Source organism: Pan paniscus, chromosome Y, assembly GCF_029289425.2.
Source record: "Pan paniscus chromosome Y, NHGRI_mPanPan1-v2.0_pri, whole genome shotgun sequence".
In the NCBI taxonomy this organism is placed as follows: Eukaryota; Metazoa; Chordata; class Mammalia; order Primates; family Hominidae; genus Pan; species Pan paniscus.
The window spans coordinates 36,722,755-36,742,184 of NC_073273.2; the positions used below are offsets into that span (position 1 = coordinate 36,722,755).

Genomic DNA, 19,430 nt, shown 5'->3' on the forward strand with positions numbered 1-19,430 from the left:
TTGATCTTTCATGTGGTATTGGGCAGAGGCGTCAATAATTGAGGTTTGGGATACTCTGCCTAGATTTTAGACGATAAATAGAAATGCTTGGATGCCCAGGAAGACGTTTGATGCAGGGAAAAGCCCTCATTGACAGCCTCTGCTAGGACAGTACACACAGGAAATGTAGACTTGAAGCCCTCAGCACACACAGTCTCCACTGGGACACAGCCTAATGGAGCTGTGGAAAAAGGGTCACCATTCTCCCTACTCCGGAATGGTAAACCCACCAACATTTTGCACCATGTGCCAAGATAATCCACAGATACTTAATGGCAGCCTATGAAAGCAGCTGGGCTGGAGGCTGTATCCTGCAAAGCCATGAGGGCAGAGTTGCCCCAAACCATGGAAATTGGCCTCTTGCATTGGAATGCCTTGAAATTGAGACATGGACTCAAAGGAAATCATCTTGAAACTATAAGATTTCACTGCCTTGCTGGATTTTGAACTTGCATGTACACAGTAGTTCCTTTGTTTTTCCCAATTTCTTTCATTTGAAATAGTTGTATTTATCTACTTTTTGTACCACCATTTTGTCTAAGAAGTAGCTGTCTTGCTTTTGATTTTACAGGTGCATAGTGGAAGAGACTGTCCTTGTCTCATATGAAAATTTGTAGACTGTGGACTTTTGAGTTAATCCTGAAATAAGTTATGACATGATTTGTTTTGTAAGTGAAGACATGAGATTTGGGAGGCGCCGGGGCTGAAACAATATGCTTTGGCTTTGTCTCCACCCAAATCTCAGCTTCAGCTTTAGCTCCCACAATTCCCATGTGTTATGGGAGGTTCCTAGTGGGAGACAACTGAATCATGAGGGCGATTTCCCCATACAGTTTTCCTGGTAGTGAATAAGTCTCATGACATCTAATGGTTTTATAATGGATTTTTCTTTTTGCTTGGCACTTATTCTCTCTTGCCCACCACCAAGTAATACATGCCTTTCACCTTCTGCCATAATTGTGAGTTCTCTCTGATCAAGTAAAACTGTGAGTCCATTAAAATTTTTTTTTAATAAATTACCCAATCTCAGGTATGTCTTTGTCAGCAGTGTGAGAACAGACTAAAACATGCATGCAGAAAGCAGTTATTTCTGAAGTTAGGCTACCATTGGTAAGAGAAATTTTTGTTATAACCTCCCACTGATTCAAAAATGTCTCTCAAATAATAGTGTATCAGGAAAATAATTTTATCATTAAATAAGTTACAAATTAGAATACACAACTCTGGCAACACATTATTAAGATTAAAAAGAAAAAAATTAATTCATTTTACCAATAGTTAATTATAGGAAATTATTTGAATATACATATTTTTCAGATAAACTACAATAAGTTTTAAATTAAGAGGAACTTACAAGAATGTATCTCCCACAAAGTTTAGGTGTATTTTCCCTGTTATGTAGGGTGACAATTTGTGTTACCTAATTGTCTCCAGCTACAACAACAAAGAAATCTTCTTACATTTTTAAGGCAACATAATTTTGAAGTGAGGCACCTACCAAATATTGGCTTACAGAAACTGTCAGGTAGCTGAAAGAAAGCATATCTGTTCATTGTATTTTTTTCATGATACATCTTTGTTGGTTTTTATTTGTTGATAATCCTTTATTAAACTCACAGTGGTATCTATCAGAGTATAAAGAAAGAATTTATTTCACTATAGAACTGAGAAGTAGCTCTGGGAGATTTTGAAATTTTTTTACATAGTCATTACTTAATGTCATTGATAGATAATGCATAATTGTTATGTTGAGAACAACTATGTTTGTAAGTCATGGATTTCATTGCTGTACATAATCCCTCATTAATAAGAAGTTTTCATTTCCTGATATGTTTCCATTTTAATTTTTGTCAAATTTTACTGATTTGAATTACCTGCTCTGAAATTATTTGCTTAGCTTAGTCTTTTATCTGTTATTAACTCTGATTGTATTATGTGATGCTTGTACATTTTTGTCTCAATGAGCTCAATTTGGATCTTTCTTAAAATGGAATCTTTATTTTCTGCCTAAGAATTATTTTATCATATGACTTGAAATTCTTGGATTAAATGTTAAAATTTTTCTTAATCTCAAGTAGCTTATTTGACACTCAGATAGTTAATTATACATGTGTCATTTCAGAAAATTTAAACCAGTTTACCATTTCTGGGGAGGTAGTTTGCTCACTTGGAGGCACTTGGAGGGAAGGATCCACTCTGGCTACCTGAATATCTGGTTTTTGTGGTGTCTATAAGAAATATAAAAACCAAAATTAGATACCACCTCACACGAATTAGAATGGCTACTATCGAAAAATCAGAAAAACATTAGAAGATAACAAATCTTCTGATAGTAATAATAAAACAGGCACTGATGGTGGAAGTGGAAATTAAGGCAGCTACTAAGAAAGTAGTCTAAAGATTTCTCAAGTAACTGAAAACAAAACTATCAATAAACTCAGCAATCACATTGGCTGCTACACACTCAAAAGAAATTAAATGGGAAGGGCAGAGTAAGCTGGCAGAATAGAATGGTCCACTGATAATCCCTCCACTGCAAAAACACAAGGTTGACAACTATCTGCCCATTCATAAGAAACAAAAATAAATGAGCGCCAAAAGTGCCTAGTGTAATTTCATATCACTGAAAATAAGGCAATACAGAGATTTTAAAGAATGTCATGAATCGCCTATACCACCTGAAATTTACCAGGACCACAACCCCATGGGCTCTGAATAAGCAGCAGCAATGCCCTGTTACAAGATCGAGAAGCTGGATAAAACAGAATTTTTGTCTTTCTGTGATCCTCTCCAAGTAACCAGCCGTTGTGTCTATGTGGCTAAAACTCCTGCTTTAGAAAAGCAGAGGAAAAAAGTAAGGGAAACTTTGACTTGAAACTTAAGTAGCAGCAGAGCCACAGTATTGTAGAGCACCAAGAAGAAAATCAAGGTCCCCAATTACAGGATTTTACTTAACAATGATATTGCTGAACCTGCGTTGAGCTAGACAGAACCCAGCTTCCCTGAAAGGTGAGTTCCAGACCAGGTAGTATTTGTAACAAACTGCCTTAAGGAACCTTGGGCCTTCGTATAACATCAGCAGTAGTCAGGCAGTACACATCTTGGTCTGGTTTGGTGCTGACTACAGGGTGAGGTTTCTCTCCCTTTGTAAAGAAGAGGAAAGAGAGGGAAAGACTGCATTATGTGGTTTGCATGCTGGCTCAGCCACAATACAATAAAAAACAAGGTAGACATCTACGTTTTATGACACTAGTCCCTAATTGCTGATGGCACTTCTGAACCCATCTGGGGCTTGGGAAATCTTGCTACCCTAAATTAATGGGCCTGGATTCTTTGACACTTGATGCTAATAAAGCCCTGAGTCCTTGAGTGAATATAGGCAATAGACATAAAGAGATTATAGCAGGCCATGGCTGAGATCCAGCATTGTGATGATTGAAGGTCTGAAACAGTGCAGTCATAGTTATGGTGGCCACAGGGGTTACTGTGCGACTCAACCCCCAGCTATAGGTGGCTCATATCAGAGAGGAAGATTCTTACATTTGGGAGAAAGTAGGAGAGAAATAAGAGTCTCTTCAGTCCAGAGAATTATTTCAGATCTTTTTGAAGACCATCAGAAAAGTATCTCTACAAGGCTACAAGAACAACAGTGTTACTGAGATTGGGGTGCCCCATAAAGCAGATTCAGTTTGGATTGTAACACCCAAAGTCTTTCAAATATCTGATGTGTCCACAGGATAATGGCTATGAGTAAATCTAGAGAGTAAAGACTACACAAGATACTTAGTTCATCAATATCCAGAAGCTGAAGAACGTCTACTAGAATCCATACCACCTAGGAAAACATGTTCTAAACAAATTAACTAACTAAGCTACTAGAAACCAATCCTGGAGAAACAAAGACATGTGGCTTTTCAGACAGAAAATTAAAAAAAAAAAAAAAAAAAAAACAGTGTTAAGGAAACTCAAAGAAATTTATGATAACACAGAGAGGAATGTCAAAATTTCATCAGATAAATTTAACAGACATTAAAATGTTTTTAAAAATCAAGTCAAAATTCTGAAGCTAAAAAATGCAATTGATATCTTAAAAATGCATCGAGTTTTTTTACAGATTAATTGATCAAACAGAAGGAAAAGGAAGTGAGCTTGGAAACAGGCTAATTCAAAATACACAGATAAGTCAATAAAATAAAAAATAAAGCATGCCAAAAATATATTTTAAAAATAACTTCAAAAAGGCTATTCTAAGAGATACTGGCTTTAAGGAAGATATAGAAAAGGGGGTTATGAGTTATTCCAAGTGATAACAGAGAACATCCAAGGCCTAGAGAAAGATATCAACACCCAAGTATAAGAAAGTTGTGGAACACAAAGCAGTTTCAACCCAAAGAAGGCTATCTTGAGGCATTGAGGCTAGAATTAAAAAAAAAAAAAAAAAAAGATTCTAAAAGTAACAAGAACAAAGGAACAAACAGCATGCAATGAAGACCCTGTATATTTCACAGCAGACTTTTTACTGAAAACCTTTCAGGCTAGGAAAGAGTGACATGACATATTTAAAGTGTTGAAGAAAAAAAGGATCGAATAAATAAAGAATTCTAAAAGTAGCAAGAGCAAAAAAACAAAGAGTGTAAAATGAAGACCCAATACATTTGGCAGCAGAATTTTTAGTAGAAACTTTACAGGTCAGGAAAAAGTGACATGACATATTTATAGTTTTGAAGAAAGAAAATAACTTTTAGAATAAAATAATCTGATGAAAATATTATTTAAATATAAAAGAGAGACAAAGACTTTTCATGGAAGCAAAAGCTGAGGAACTTTATCAATACCAGATCTGTCCTACAAGAAATGCTAAAGAGAGTACTTTAACTAGAAAAAAAATTATCGCCTGATGGTACAAAGTTCAGTGATAATTGTAAGTAAACAGAAAAACACAGAATATTATAACAGTGTAACTGTGATGTATTAACTACTCTAATGCCAAGCTTTTTTAATTGCATTTCTCTGATGTCCAGTGATGATGAGTATTTTTCCATGTGTCTGTTGGCTGCATAAATGTCTTCTTTTGAGAAGTGTCTGTTCATATCCTTTGCCCACTTTTTCATGGGGTTGCTTTTTCTTGTGAATTTGTTTGAGTTATTTGTAGATTCTGGATATTAACCCTTTGTCAGATGAGTAGATTGAAAAATTTTTCTCCCATTCTGTAGGTTGCCTGTTCACTCTGATGGTAGTTTCTTTTGCTGTGCAGAAGCTGTTTAGTTTAATTAGATCCCATTTGATAATTTTCGCTTTTGTTGCCATTGCTTTTGGTGTTTTAGACATGAAGTCTTCGCCCATGCCTATGTCATGAATGGTATTGCCTAGGTTTTCTTCTAGGGATTTTATGGTTCTAGGTCTAATATTTAAGTCTTTAATCCATCTTAAATTAATTTTTAAAAGAAAACATACAACTGTATTTGGCTATACAGTAAAAGTATTTTATCTTTGAATACAGCACACAATTAACTTTTCTCAACAATTAAATACAGGTTTCCATAGGTATTTTAATAAAAGCAGATTGAATTAAGCTTATTTAAACTTTACATTAAGAAGAGGATATGCTAATTTGACATTTTAGAAGAGTTTAAATGCAAGTATTTGTTTCTGCCGATTAAGAATTGGTGAGTGAGGTCTGTGTGTATTATTGTCATGTTTCAAAACTGTAAGCTTTATTTAATATTATTTCTGGTGGATGTTGACTTTGTTGATAAATGTTGGCACTTCTAAATATGGAAAGTTGGGCTGAGAAATGAAACTCAACATTTTTGGATCCTAGTGACCATCCCACCAACCCTTCATAAGTCATATTTCTAAATGAAGATATTTCTGGAAAACCTGATATTTTTTCCCTTTGTACTTTATGTATTTTAAACTCGATATTTTGAATAGAAAAATGAAGAAAGAGCAAAATAATACTTTGAGGTTTGATATTAACAGCTGCCTGAGTAAGCATTAAAGATCACTCAATAATGTATTTAATGTCTCAATTTTCTGCCTGTCAACTACATCTGCATGTGAAAGCTCTACCCTTAATGGATTTTTGCTTGTTTCATTTTGTTTTTTGTTGCCTCAGAGTCTTAGGAGGAAAACAAACAGTAGTTGCCTCAGAGTCTTAGGAGGAAAACAAACAGTAGCAGCTAATAGCATTCTCTTCTATTGCTCTTTAAAAAGTAAGACAAGTCTTGGAAAAAATCTCCTTTTTATTTTCCTGAAATTGTTATAATACTTTTGTTGTTTGCTTTTTGTTTGAAGTCTATTGTGTTACTCATTTAAGTTTATCTCTGGAGGCAGACAGTGAAACATTCAGGGTAAACAAATGTGAGGGAATGAAAAGAGCCAGGCACGTTCCTCAGCCCCGGGCTCAAAACAAACAAGCCCAGTACAAACACATCCCATCCTCCCATCCCACCACATATCACCATATATCTCTTAAATTTGCCCCGGGCTCAAAACAAACAAGCCCAGTACAAACACATCCCATCCTCCCATCCCACCACATATCACCATATATCTCTTAAACTTCCCCCGGGCTCAAAACAAACAAGCCCACTACAAACACCACCAGGAAAGTCTCCGATAAGGGGACAGATGAAGGGACAGCCCTTCAAAGTTTTACTAAAGAGCGGTAACCAAAAGAATTCCTTTGTTCCCCTGTAACTTTCAGGCTATAAAAAAGCAAACACTCGCATTGTTCGGGGCCCTCTTGTATGCGGTGGAATGGAGGGACCAGGTTCGAACTTGTAGTAAAGATCCTTGCCGCTTGGCTTTGACTCTGGACTCTGGTGGTCTTCTTTGGGGAACAAACGGTCTGGGCATAACAGGTCCTAGGCAAAGAAATTTCAGAGGGCATGTGTGGGTGGCTGATGGACATGTCATTTTGTTAGGAGCAATTAGGTATTTGAAGAATCCAGCTTTGAATGCTGCCTGTGATTGTAACTGTCTCCATGGCCCTTTCTTAACAACCAGTGTGTCCTGGCAGCCCACCCACAGAGCCCTGTATTCAGGTGTGTGGATATCCCTGCCAGATTTCCTAGAACCATAACCTTATAATCCAGGTCTCTGTCCTGATTAGATAAGGCTTCAGCCTCCATTCCCTCAGACCTTGAATGACACTTCTGTCATTGTTATCAGGTACTGGGCACAATGAGGCAAGAATGACAGCCTAGGCTACAGTCTTTACATAGGGCTTATTCGTTGCACTGACAGGAGCATAGCTCACAGAATATTTGCATTTGACCATGAGTATAAGGTCCTATCAATTTATAAATATTATGTTATTCGCACATTGAAAATTATATATAATGGCAATTATTTTAAATTTCAGATTTTATGACATTTCTGGCTTCTGGTCTTTTGAGTGGGCTGCCTGCTATTTCAAAAAACAGGCAATTCTCTGATGTAAAATGTGAGTAACGTATGACTTTTAAGTTTTCTAGTAGCCACAGTTTTTTAAAGTTTTCTTTAAAAAAGGTGAAATTGATTGTAACAATGTATTTAACTGAATATATCCTAAATACTATTCTTCAAATATGTAATTAACTTTTAATTCTTAACAAAATGTGTCTCTGTATGTGTGTGTTACTGATGTTTTGAAACTCTGTCTTTTCCCTTTTTTAGTACACCTTGGGTTGGATGAGCAACAGGAACTCAGTAGTCACACATAGCCAGTAGCCAGGACATTGCAGTATAGTTCTGACATCAAAGAGGTGAATGGCCTGAACATTCCATTTCTGCTAGAGGTGATGAGACAGCCTTTCTCAAGGAGCATCTTCCCTCAAGTAAAATGGTGGAAGAGGAAGCACCCTTACAGACAAAAGATGGCTGCAAGAATAAAATATCTACGGGTAGAACATTGCTGCCCACCTGCGGTCCACATTCCTTTCAGAGATCTGAGAGTAAACAAACAATGATGAGGCCATAAAATAAAGGAATGCTGTATCTTCATATTTCTTAACAGCTTTGATCTCCAATGCTTAGATATGGAGTAAAATAGACTAGAAACAATTCTATTTTGCTATGTGGCCTTGGCCCTAGTTGTCAGGCTGTGGTTGTCAGTTTCCTGATGTTGTGTGGGGGATTATAAGAATGTAAGCATCAATTATCTGTATACATGTCTGCATACATTTCTGTATTACTCAATATTATCTTATAAGACATTCAACTTTAAATAATGGGAAAAGGAAATCAACTTCTATAAGACAGCCATTGTTTGCAGGTAACCAGCAATTAACTTATTACTGAATCCTGGCATTCTATCTGCATTGAGTGCACATTTTAGTTAGCTACTGTTCCATAAAAGAACAAAAGAACAACCCAAATTTATTACATTAGCTCATTGTTGAGCTACTCAGACATATAGGATGGACTCAGCTGGATCATTTTGGTCTGAGCTGAATACCTTCAGGCATGCATAATCAGCTGCTGATTGACTAGACAGCTGTAATCCTGAGAGTGACCTGGCTATTAACATGGGTGCCTTGCTGGATTTCCACATTATATCTCATGCCCCAGCTGGTAAAATGAGTTTTCTCTCAGAACAATGGCAGTATTCTGAAAAGAAGAGGGAGAAAGAAAAGAAGAAGAAGGAGGAGGAGGAGGAAGAAGAGGAGGAAGAGGAAGAAGAAGGAGAAGAAGAAGAAGAAGAAGAAGAAGAAGAAGAAGAAGAAGAAGAAGAAGAAGAAGAAGAAGAAGAAGAAGAAAGGAAAAGGAGCAAGGTGAAGAAGGATTCAACAACTTTTGAATTCAGTCCCCAAACTAGCATTAGCATACACTCATGTTCACACATTTGTTTCTTGTCATTCTTTCTTTCCTTTCTTTCTCTCTCCTTCTTTTTTGTCTTTATCTTTTTTTTTTTTTTTTTTTTTTTTTTTTTTTTTTTTTTTTTGAGACAGAGTCTTTCTCTGTCATGCAGCCTGGATTACAGTGGCACAATCTTGGCTCACTGCAACCTGTGCCTGTAGTGATTCTCTTGGCTCAGCCTCCTGAGTAGCTGGGATTACAGGCATGTGCCACCATGGTAGGCTAATTTTTTTGTATTTTTAGTGGAAATGAGTTTCATCATGTTGGTCAGGCTGGTCTCAAACTTCTGGATTTGTGATCTTCCATCTCAGCCTCTTAAAGTGTTGGGATTACAGCCGTGAGCCACTGCACCTGGCCATTTTTATACTTCTCTTTCTCTTTGTTCTTTTCTTTCTTTCTTTCTTTCTTTCCTTCTTTCTTTCTTGTCCTTTCTTGTCCTTCTTTCTCTTTCTATCTTGTTTTCTTTTTTCTTTCTTTCTCTCCTTCTTGTCTTTCTTTCTTTTTTCTCTTTTTCGTTCTTATTCATTCATTTCTCCCTTTCTTCCTTTCTTCATTCCTTTCATTTTTCTTCCTTTCTTTATTTGTTTCTTTTTTAAAAATGGGTCTTGCTCAACCACACAGGCTTCAGTGAAGTCACATGATCATGGCTAATGGCAGCCTTAACTTCCAAAGTTTAAGCAATTCTCTCACTTTCGTATCCTAAGGAACTGGCACTACAGATTTTTGCCACCATGCCTATCTAATGATTTCTTAAAATAATATTTTTATGTAGAGAGGGTCTTTCCATGTTCTCTAGGCTGGTTTTTAACTTATAGCTCTAGTAATTCTCTCATCTCAGCCAGTCAACATGTAGGATCACAGGTGTGAGCCACCAAACACCACTGTTCATGTGTTCCTATAGCTCTAAGCAAATAAGGATAGCCAGGTACGAGGTTTGGAAAACAGATACAGCTTCTCAATGGAAAGAGCTGTATGAGTACTTTTCAATAGGCATGGGTACAGAAAAAATAAAAAAAAAATATCCTGCCTTTTCTGTAATCAGTATTATTCTGCTGTTTTTTTTGGGGGGGTGGGGGGTGAGATTTATAAAACTTTTCCAAGTCAAGAAACTTGCTCTATGACCCACAGCTAATAAGTGGCTGAACTAGAACTCAGGCTTAACTCTGCCTGACTTCAAAGATAATAAACCTCCATAGAGCATACTACTTAAGTAGCTTTTCTAAATTTTTGAAGTCCCGGTCACTTACACTTCTGAAATAAAAGCCAGACTCCTTTTTAATATTTGCCTATATAGTATTGTTTACTGGTGGTAATAATTTCTTTAACAAATTGCAGAAACATCTTGGAAAAACAACGATTTAAGGAAATGACTGAGGGACGAGTTTAGGAAATCAAAGCTCAACATTATTTTTTATCAATAAAGAAATGCAAAAAGTGTTCAAAATGATTAAAAACTGAAATTTAACAAAGCATAATTGGGAAAAAATGACTCAAATTTGGTAGTAGTTTTCTAATGTGGAGTAGCATAAGATATATGGAGAAATAAAGCAAAATGACATACAGAAAACAGAAGTGAGATGCAGATACATCCAGATCACTTACACCTCGAGTGATTTTATTTAAACACAGTTTTATCAGTAGAACCACTTATTTTTTGGACTAAATTCATTGATTGGCACAAAAGTGGGTTACAGTCTGTTTACACTGTGAATGGAAATTCAGTTTTGGAATGGCTGGGCATGGTGGCTCATGTCTGTAATCCCAGCACTTTGGGAGGCCAAGTAAGTGGATCACCTGAGGTCAGGAGTTCAAGATCAGCCTGGCCAACATGGTGAAACCCTGTCTTCACTAAAAATACAAAAATTAGCTGAACGCTGTGGTGTACACCCATAATCCCAGCTACTTGGGAGGCTGAGCCTGGAGAATTGCTTGAACCCAGGAGGTGGAGGTTGCAGTGAGCTGGGATTGTATGACTGCACTTTAGCCCAGGTGACAGAGCAAGACTCCATCTCAAAATAAATAAATAAATAAAATTATATATAAATTATATAAACATACATATATGTATGTATATATGTGTATATCTGTATACATATATATGTGTATATATGTGTGTGTTTATGTGTGTGTATATATATGTGTTCCTATATATATATACACACACACACACATATATACACACACACACACACAAACACACACACACTTGGGACCCCAAACTCATTAGCCAGAGGGAGAAGTCAAGCTGGTAACTAGGCCACACAAACCTGCCTCTTCCTTTTGGTCCCTAAATAGGTGAAAGGCTACATTCCTCCCCCTTATTTTTCCCACAAGGAAATTCCTAGTGAGCTCTTAAAATTTCACCATGGTAATTCAAAATTATAGCTTATCTTGACAGGTACAGTCACCCCAGCCCACCGGAAACAAATTCTTGTCTGATTGTTCCCCTACCCCATTTTGTTTGTGTTATCTGACTTATAATTCAGATTCCCCAAATTTTTCTTATACTCTCTTGTGGTTATGTGAAAATGGCGTGCTTCTTAGGATCTTTTTCTTTAAATTGGGAGTTCTTAAAGTTATCTTTGGAAAAAGGCAAGAACTTGTCTCCTGGGCACATCCTTAACTTCAGCGAATAAACCTCCTAAAATAATTGAGATTTTTTTCTTGTCATTTTTCTTTACTGATATCTGCTAACCATAGAGGGATCCTAAGTGAAAGTTACCTGGCCTGTGGCCTGCAGCCTGTGGCACTTCACCTCTCAGTGCTAGGTATTGGCTGGGACACCTTTTAGCCTAAACTGACAGGACAATTTGCTAAATTCCTGGACCTCTTATCTCCAGGGATGCCGAATCTTCCAAAGTTTTTCAGTTGGGGGTCAGTTTATTTGCTGTTAAAACATTTCTTTTCTGTGGGAGTTTTTCCACTTACTTTCATCAAGGAAGTCAAGCTGGTCTGCTTCTGCATTTGTGGAGATTGGTTTCCAACTTGGGTCCCATCACTAGGTAAGAAACTGGTTTGGGCTTCTGTCTTGCTGATTCTTTCAAATGACTAAAATTAGCATTAACAACCATCTGGTGTTAGTTTCCTGCTTACACTTAGTGGTCAGAAATCATATATTTTGTGTGATCATTGTTAGTTTTGCCTAATTGTTTTTGTTTGTCTCTGTTTTGTGTGTGTGTGTGTGTGTGTGTGTGTGTGTGTGTATGTTTCAGTCCTTTCCTATGAGATTTCACCAACTCTGAACACTTGAGCTCAGCTCAGAAGTGTGGACTCTTCCAATCCAGAGAAATAAAACACCTTGCTTTCCTTAGCCATTTGGGGCACTCTCAGGTGACTGAAAATCATGTGAGGGCATTTGGGAGAAATGCGCCCTAAGACATGCAGTGGTTCTAAATAGCTTTTCTTTCTCGGAAGAACATACTCAAGGACTAATCTCAGCTGGCAGGTGCATATAAGAAACCAATCTCTCTCATACTTTGATCCCCTGACATGTTTGTGCCAGGTAGCTGCAACATGGGTGAACCAAACCAGTACAGGGGTTTGGACAGCCTTGAAAACCTAGGTCTTCAAGCAACACATTTTTGATCCAACAGAAGACGCAACTTGGTAAAATCCAAAGAGAAACCCTAAATTATGAGGAAAAAGGCCTCTAAGATCCCAGCAGATGCAGAACATAACATTCCCCTTTTAGAAACTCCTAAAGGGTATATGCAAAATACTTACAGTGAATCATCATGGAAATACTTAGTTATGTGGACAACAATAACAAAAGCAGATTCTAAGTTACAATGGCCTAAATGGGGTTATTTTGAGGTTCTCAAATTAGTGTACCTTTGAACCAGTATGGAAAATGCAGGCACAGAAACTAAGCAACCAGAATGGAACGGTTATTTTCAGTGGTACCTGGAGAGTAGCAAAAGGGGTGAAGACCATGTGATCTCCCTACAAGAGGTGAAAAAGCAACTTAGAAATGTTAATCAAAAGCTCTCTAATCTTTTATCTCAAAGAAATCTTCAGAATCCCTTACTTCTTCCTTGGCACCCCCACCACCCACACCTATAACTCCACTGTGGCCTGACCTCTCTGAACTTCCAAGATCAGACCTGTGCTCCCCTTTTCCTGCATGTTTAACACTCTCTCAATATAAAGCAGGTGGGAATCACTTCAAGGATCCTATGACTGAGGATTCTGTGTCCGCATCATGGGAGTTGTCTCATCTGGAAGATACAGAAAAGGCGGAAGACCTACAGGAAAAACTGGCAACAAGTGGGGAAACAATGGCAATTGTCTACTAATTCTGGTCAATGGCTCATGTTAGTCTCAGAAGCTAAAGGTAAATAATTGCTTAAAAAAGCACAACAGTCAGGCCTTACAGCATAAAAACCCAATGGAGCCCTGACAAGACAAGCTCGGTTGGGGAAACCCTAACCCAGTGGTGCTAGAGGAACTAGAGACACACACACACAGAAATATAGAGGTGTGGAGTGGGAAATCAGAGGTCTCACAGCCTTCAGAGCTGAGAGCCCCAAACAGACATTTAGCCACGTATTTTAGCCACGTATTTATTGACAGCAAGCCAGTGATAAGCATTGTTTCTGTAGGTTATAGATTAACTAAAATATTCCTTATGGAAAGCAAATGGATGGGCCAAAATAGAGGGATGGGTCTGGCTAGTTACCTGCAGCAGCAGCATGTTGTTAAGGCACAGATAGCTCATGCTATTGTTTGTGGTTTAAGAATGCCTTTAAGTGGTTTTCTGCCTGGGTGTGCCAGGTGTTCCTTGCCCTCATTCCAGTAAACACACAAACTTCAGTGTGGGCATCATGGCCATCAAAAACATGCCACAGTACTGCAGAAATTTTGTTATGGACAGTTTTGGGACCAGTTTTTGGCCAGACTTTGCAGGGCCTATTCCCAACATGTCCCCCTTCTTTGATTTGCAAAGCAATGAAAGCAAAGGCAGTTTTGTCACGGTGAGCTACTTCTTGCAGGATTCAGGATCTGCATGTGCAGAGTATACAAAGACAAACAACACAGATTAAAAGCATAATCATCATTGAAGTCACAGTGCTTCCAAGTGTTTTGATCCATTTTAATGGGTTACCAGCTGCTAATCTGTCTGCAGCTCCTTCAAGCACTCCAGTTCCTGGCATTAAGGTCAGGTGTGCCTGGGATGTTTTAAATATTTGTTCTTTTAATTTTGCAATACCCAAAGACAAGTTTGTAGAGTCTCCTTCTAGATGCTTTTTTATTCTTTCCTAAATTTTGGTCTTTTTAAGAGCTATAATACTTTCCACAAATTCTTGTGTTTAGCTCCTACAATGGTCCATATCATTTGAGGTTGAGGTGACTCTATACTGCCATGTTTCCAGATAATAGGAACTCATGCCATATTTCTTATCATTTCTACCATCTGACTCTTTTGTTCAGACCAGATAAACATAGTGTGGCCATGGCACACAGACTGAGAGTAGCAATTCAAGCTAAATATCCCCTTAGGGGACCAAACAATAATGATTCCATAGGAATCATTGTGCAGCACCTCTACTTGTTCTGCAATGCAATCATCCTAAACAAGCATGTTAATTATTTCTAACTGGGTTCAATTTTGTTTACAAATAGGTTTTTTTAGGTATTTATTATTTATTTATTATGGTAAATATTGAGATCAGAAAGCATGTGTAACTGTGTCATAGAGTGATTACATCCAGGCATTATTACCAGCCAAGATTAATAAATATGCCTAATAATTGTTCTCTGTGTCAGCTCTTGTTGAAGGAATACTCACAGCAATGGTGATCATAGTGATCATAGCTACCATTAAATTACTCTTTGTGACTGGTTGTCCCACTTTCCTCAGGTTTTCTTCCACCATCTGTGACAGCTTCTTGATCTGTCCCCAGGTGGGTGGCTGTGTTTGATAGGTATTGCTCATGACAGTTGGGGTTCTCCTTAGCATCACCCTCAACATGGCTGCAACCACAGGGTCCTCAGGATCCTCCTGGAATCTCTTCGTTGGTATCTGTGTCATGATAAGGTTTCAGGTGTCTTGATGGTATCCAGATCAGCTGTTGATGTTGGCCTGGAGAAACACAAGCATAACCTCTACCCCAAGTTATTATTGTACCTATTTCCCAACTTTTTGTTATTGGATATCTCCATTGAACCAGTTGTTCTGATTCTGTCTTTGCAGCTGGTTTCTGTAGATGCTGTTCAGCTGCTGATAACATCTGGCCTTTGGGCAGGCTCATTTAAAATTAATAATGTTAGTTTCAGTTGTGTATGGGCTATCCCATAGTCCCTATTTCTCCCCCATTTTTGTTTCTGTCATCAGTTGTTTATCTGTATGAAATTGTAACTGAGCATTTTAAATTAGCTGTGTGGAATGAAACACATATGAAGAATCAGAAATCAATTAATAGGCATATCAAAAACACTCAATACCTCAATTACAGCTACAAGCTCTGCTTTTTGAGCTGAAGTATAGAGCATCTGGAAAACTTTACTTTTTGAGCCAGAATAAGAAGTTTTACCATTACTAGACCCGTCTGCAAAACAATGAAAATGCTTAGCATGCTGCACGTTGTTTACTGCAGGAATTGTAAATGCAAACCTTTCACAGTCTTGCTTAGGTAAGGGGATAGTAAAGAAACAGTCTTTTAAATCTATGACTATTAAAGGTCAATTTTAAGTTCTCCAAAGCCTCTCCTTTCTATTTACTCAGCGGCCTTCGTTCTATCCAAATTGGCGTATCTATTAACCATTTTAAAGGCATAGGTTCTGGAGTCTTAACAATAGTCACCATCAAAACTCATATCCTAAACCTTGGTGGGAAAATTGTCTTTCTGCTTGAAATGGTTATTTCAAACCTTGCAAATTTTTTCCTAGTCTCATGCCAGGGACATACTCCATTTCAGGCATCATATGTTGAATTTGAGGTCTATATAATTGTTCTGGAATTAGAACTTGTGCTCCCCATGGTTGTAATAAATCTCTCCCCCATAAATTTATAGGTAAAGACGTTATAATTGGTTGAATAGTCCCAGGGTGTCCATCAGGTCCCTTCATAATGCAAAATATAACTACTTTGACATACTTCAGGGGAGTTACCAACTCCAACTATGTTAAATTGAGCAGGTTGAATTGGCCACGTGGACGGCCAGTGCTGTAGAGAAATGATTTTAATGTCCAATCTGGTATCTACCAAATCTTTAAATTTCTTTCCTGAATAGTTATTTCATGGGTAGGATGTTCATCAGTAATTTGATTTACCCAATAAGCTGCTTTGCTTTGTTTATTTGTGCTTCCAAATCTTCCCATTAGTTTAATTCACTTTTCTCCATTTCCACATACGGCACAATCAGGAGCTGTGCTATATGCTTTCCTGGCTCTGCTTTCCAGGGAACAGAAGCAGGTATAACAATTCGAGTATCTCATTATAATCTGAATCAATGACTCCTGTATGTATTTGTACCCCATTTTAAATTTAAACTAGACCGTCCTAGAAGTAATCCTATCATCCCCATTGGCAAGGATCCACAGGCTCCTGTTGGGAACTTTTGCAGGGTTTCCCTAGGTAGAAGGCTCACAGCTTTTGTGCAGCATAAATCTACTGCAGCACTATCGGCTGTGGGATCAGACAGACATTTTACAGGGGTGAGGGAATGGCCAGAGCTGGAAATGCCCCGGTTTGGAATGGGGCCTGGGATGGGCCCCTGATGGCGTTTCCCAAAATCGGTTCCCAACTTTATTAAACTTAGAGTGACACTGATTAGGTCAATGATTTCCTTTTTTACATTTTGGACATATTTCAGGCTCAGCAGTTTTCTTTTTTCACCTATCTGGCGGCCTAACTCACTGATTATTTCTATGTTCTTTTTTAGTATGGCCATGCTTCCTACAGTTAAAACAAGCTCCAGGAAGTGGAGTATTTCATTTATCCACTCTCAGTCTTGCCATTGCCTGGGCAAGCAGAGTAGCCTTATGCAGATTACCTCCAATACCATTACGTGGCTTGATATAATCAATTAAATGTGCTTTCCCTCTAATAAGTCGCAGAGCAGCCTGGCTGTCAAAATTAGTATTGTCAAAAGGTAATAACCACAACACTATATCTGAGCAGCTGAATGTGCAATCACCTTTTTTACAGCACTTATACAGCTGTTTTACAGCACTAAAGGAAGGCTATTATTCTCCACCTGAAGTTATTTTTTGTTCCCAAGCCCTAATGCACACTCCTCTAAGGTGTTCTATGGCATCATCCTCCATAATGACTGTGCATCTAAACCAGTCCAGCCACTGACCCCCAAAAGTTGGTCTGCAGTTATATTAATTTGAGTTTGGGCCTGGGTGTTGCCAGCAGCCTGAATGAAAGCTTAATCTGCCCACTAATTTTTAAATTTTAAGTACTGAGCAGGAGTTAGACAAGCTCAAGTAAGAATGTCCCAGTCAGTAGTAATCATCTGACTGGAAATAGCAACATTCTTTAACAGTCCCATTATAAAAGGAGAACCTGGTCCATACTTATTAATAGCTTGTTTGAATTCCTTGAGTAATTTGAAGGGAAAAGGCTCATATGTAGCTATAATATTTCCCTCTTGATCTGGGGAGTGTATTCTAACAGGGAACTGCCAAGCCTCTATATCACCCTCTCATCTAGCTTGCTGAATTCCCGCCTGAATAGAACTGAGAGTGGTCGCTAGAGGCGCTGCTTGAACAGAAACTGGGGCAACTACTTTTTGCCCAGTGTCCTCTGGAAAAGAAAGATGTGGAGGGTCAGAAAAGACTTTTTCTTCAAAATAAAAATGAGGGGGGGGGCAGAAGGGTAGGGATGAACCTCTCCCTCCTTTGCCACTTTAGCTTTAGCTGTCAAAAAAAACTGCTCTGTAACCTCTTCTGTTACTTGGTTATACTCTCTTTTCCCCTCATCATCAGTGAGAAAATGTTCCAAGGTGGAATGAACCAGAGCTCACACTTGTCCCTATTGTCATCCTGATGCTTCCGATCTCCCTCTCTTACTCACCACAGGGATTGCTTTAAGAGTATTCTGGTGTCCTCCAGCTTAGCTCCACATTCTCCAACCATCGCTCCAGCGACCCTTCAACCTGGATTCGAGCCCCCATGTATGGGCACTGCTTGCTGAGACCAGTTTACTTGGGGAGACCCTAACCCAAAGGAGCTAAAGGAATTAGACACACACACAAAGAAATATAGAGGTGTGGAGTGGGAAATCAGGGGTCTTACAGCTATTGTTTGTGGTTTAAGAATGCCTTTAAGCAGTTTTCTGCCCTGGGTGGGCCAGGCATTCCTTGCCCTCTTTCCAGTAAACCTGCAACCTTCAGTGTGGACGTCATGGCTATCATGAACATGTCACAATGCTGCAGCAATTTTGTTTATGGCCAGTTTTGGGGCCAGTTTATGGTGAGATTCTGGGGGTCCTGTTCCCAACAGAGCCATAACAATCAGAACCCAAAAATCCAGAAGACAGATATAAAGATGAATGGAGCAATAAAGAAATTAACATGGTGGCTATGTCTAATAAGATGATCTTATGTCTTAAGTCAAAACTTATAACTTATCATTTCATCAGGTTCCAGTTCCACAACTGCAGGATCTAAGTGTGACACTCAGTGAGTCCCATATGTTTGTTATGTGTACTGTGGCCCCTGACAATATTTTGGTCATGATCTCCTCAACATTCATAATGCCCATATCTCTGTTTCATCAAAAGGTGAAGCTCTTTTAGAATTAGAGCCAGGGGTCCAAAGATACCAAATTAAAAAATGTCCTTACAATGTGCCACAATTTAGTACTAGTAATGGTAAAACATCATCTTGTGACTATGAAAATAAAATGAAGATAGAGGAGGAAATATTAGGAGAGAAGAGAAATTATCGCAATCAAGAACAAGAAACTATGAAACTCCTTTTAGCTTTTCCAATTTTCTCATTAACACCAGAAATGGAAGACTTGCTCAAGGATATTCCCTCCCATTTATGGTCAGTCAAATACTGATATAGGGAAAATATTCATAGCCACACCAAAAAAGGCAGGGATAAAACCAAAGAAATCCCTACCAACTTTAAACAATATCCTCTACAACATGAAGCCATAGATGGAACTGCCCCTACCATACAAGATAATCTGAAAAAAGGGGCTTATTTTTCACTGCACAAGTCCCTGCAACAGTCCTATATTCACAGTAAAGAAACCAAGTAGAAGAGGATAAAGATTTGTACAGGACTTGAGGGCAATAAACAATACTATAATACTCAGGCATCCAATAGTCCCCAAACCCATACCCTTCTATCACTTATAACAACTGCGATTCACTATTTCTCAGTTGTGGATCGCCTCAGTGACTTTTTTTTTTTTTTTTGGATTCCTGTAGATCTATCCATCCAGTCTTTGTTTGCCTTTATTTGGAAACAATGGCAATATATATAAATGATAATGCCCCAAGGGTATACAGAAGGTCCCACTTACTTTTCCCAAATATTAAGGATTGAATTTCTCCCCAGGACTCAATACATAGATTACTTTCTCCT

At 38.2% G+C, this 19,430-nt stretch overlaps 1 pseudogene; it reads right to left on the minus strand.

Moving 5' to 3' along the window:
• Nucleotides 1-17,967, minus strand: part of LOC129395508 (glyceraldehyde-3-phosphate dehydrogenase-like) — a 35,753-nt pseudogene extending 17,786 nt beyond the window's left edge.
• Between the last annotated feature and the right edge of the window lie 1,463 nt (nucleotides 17,968-19,430).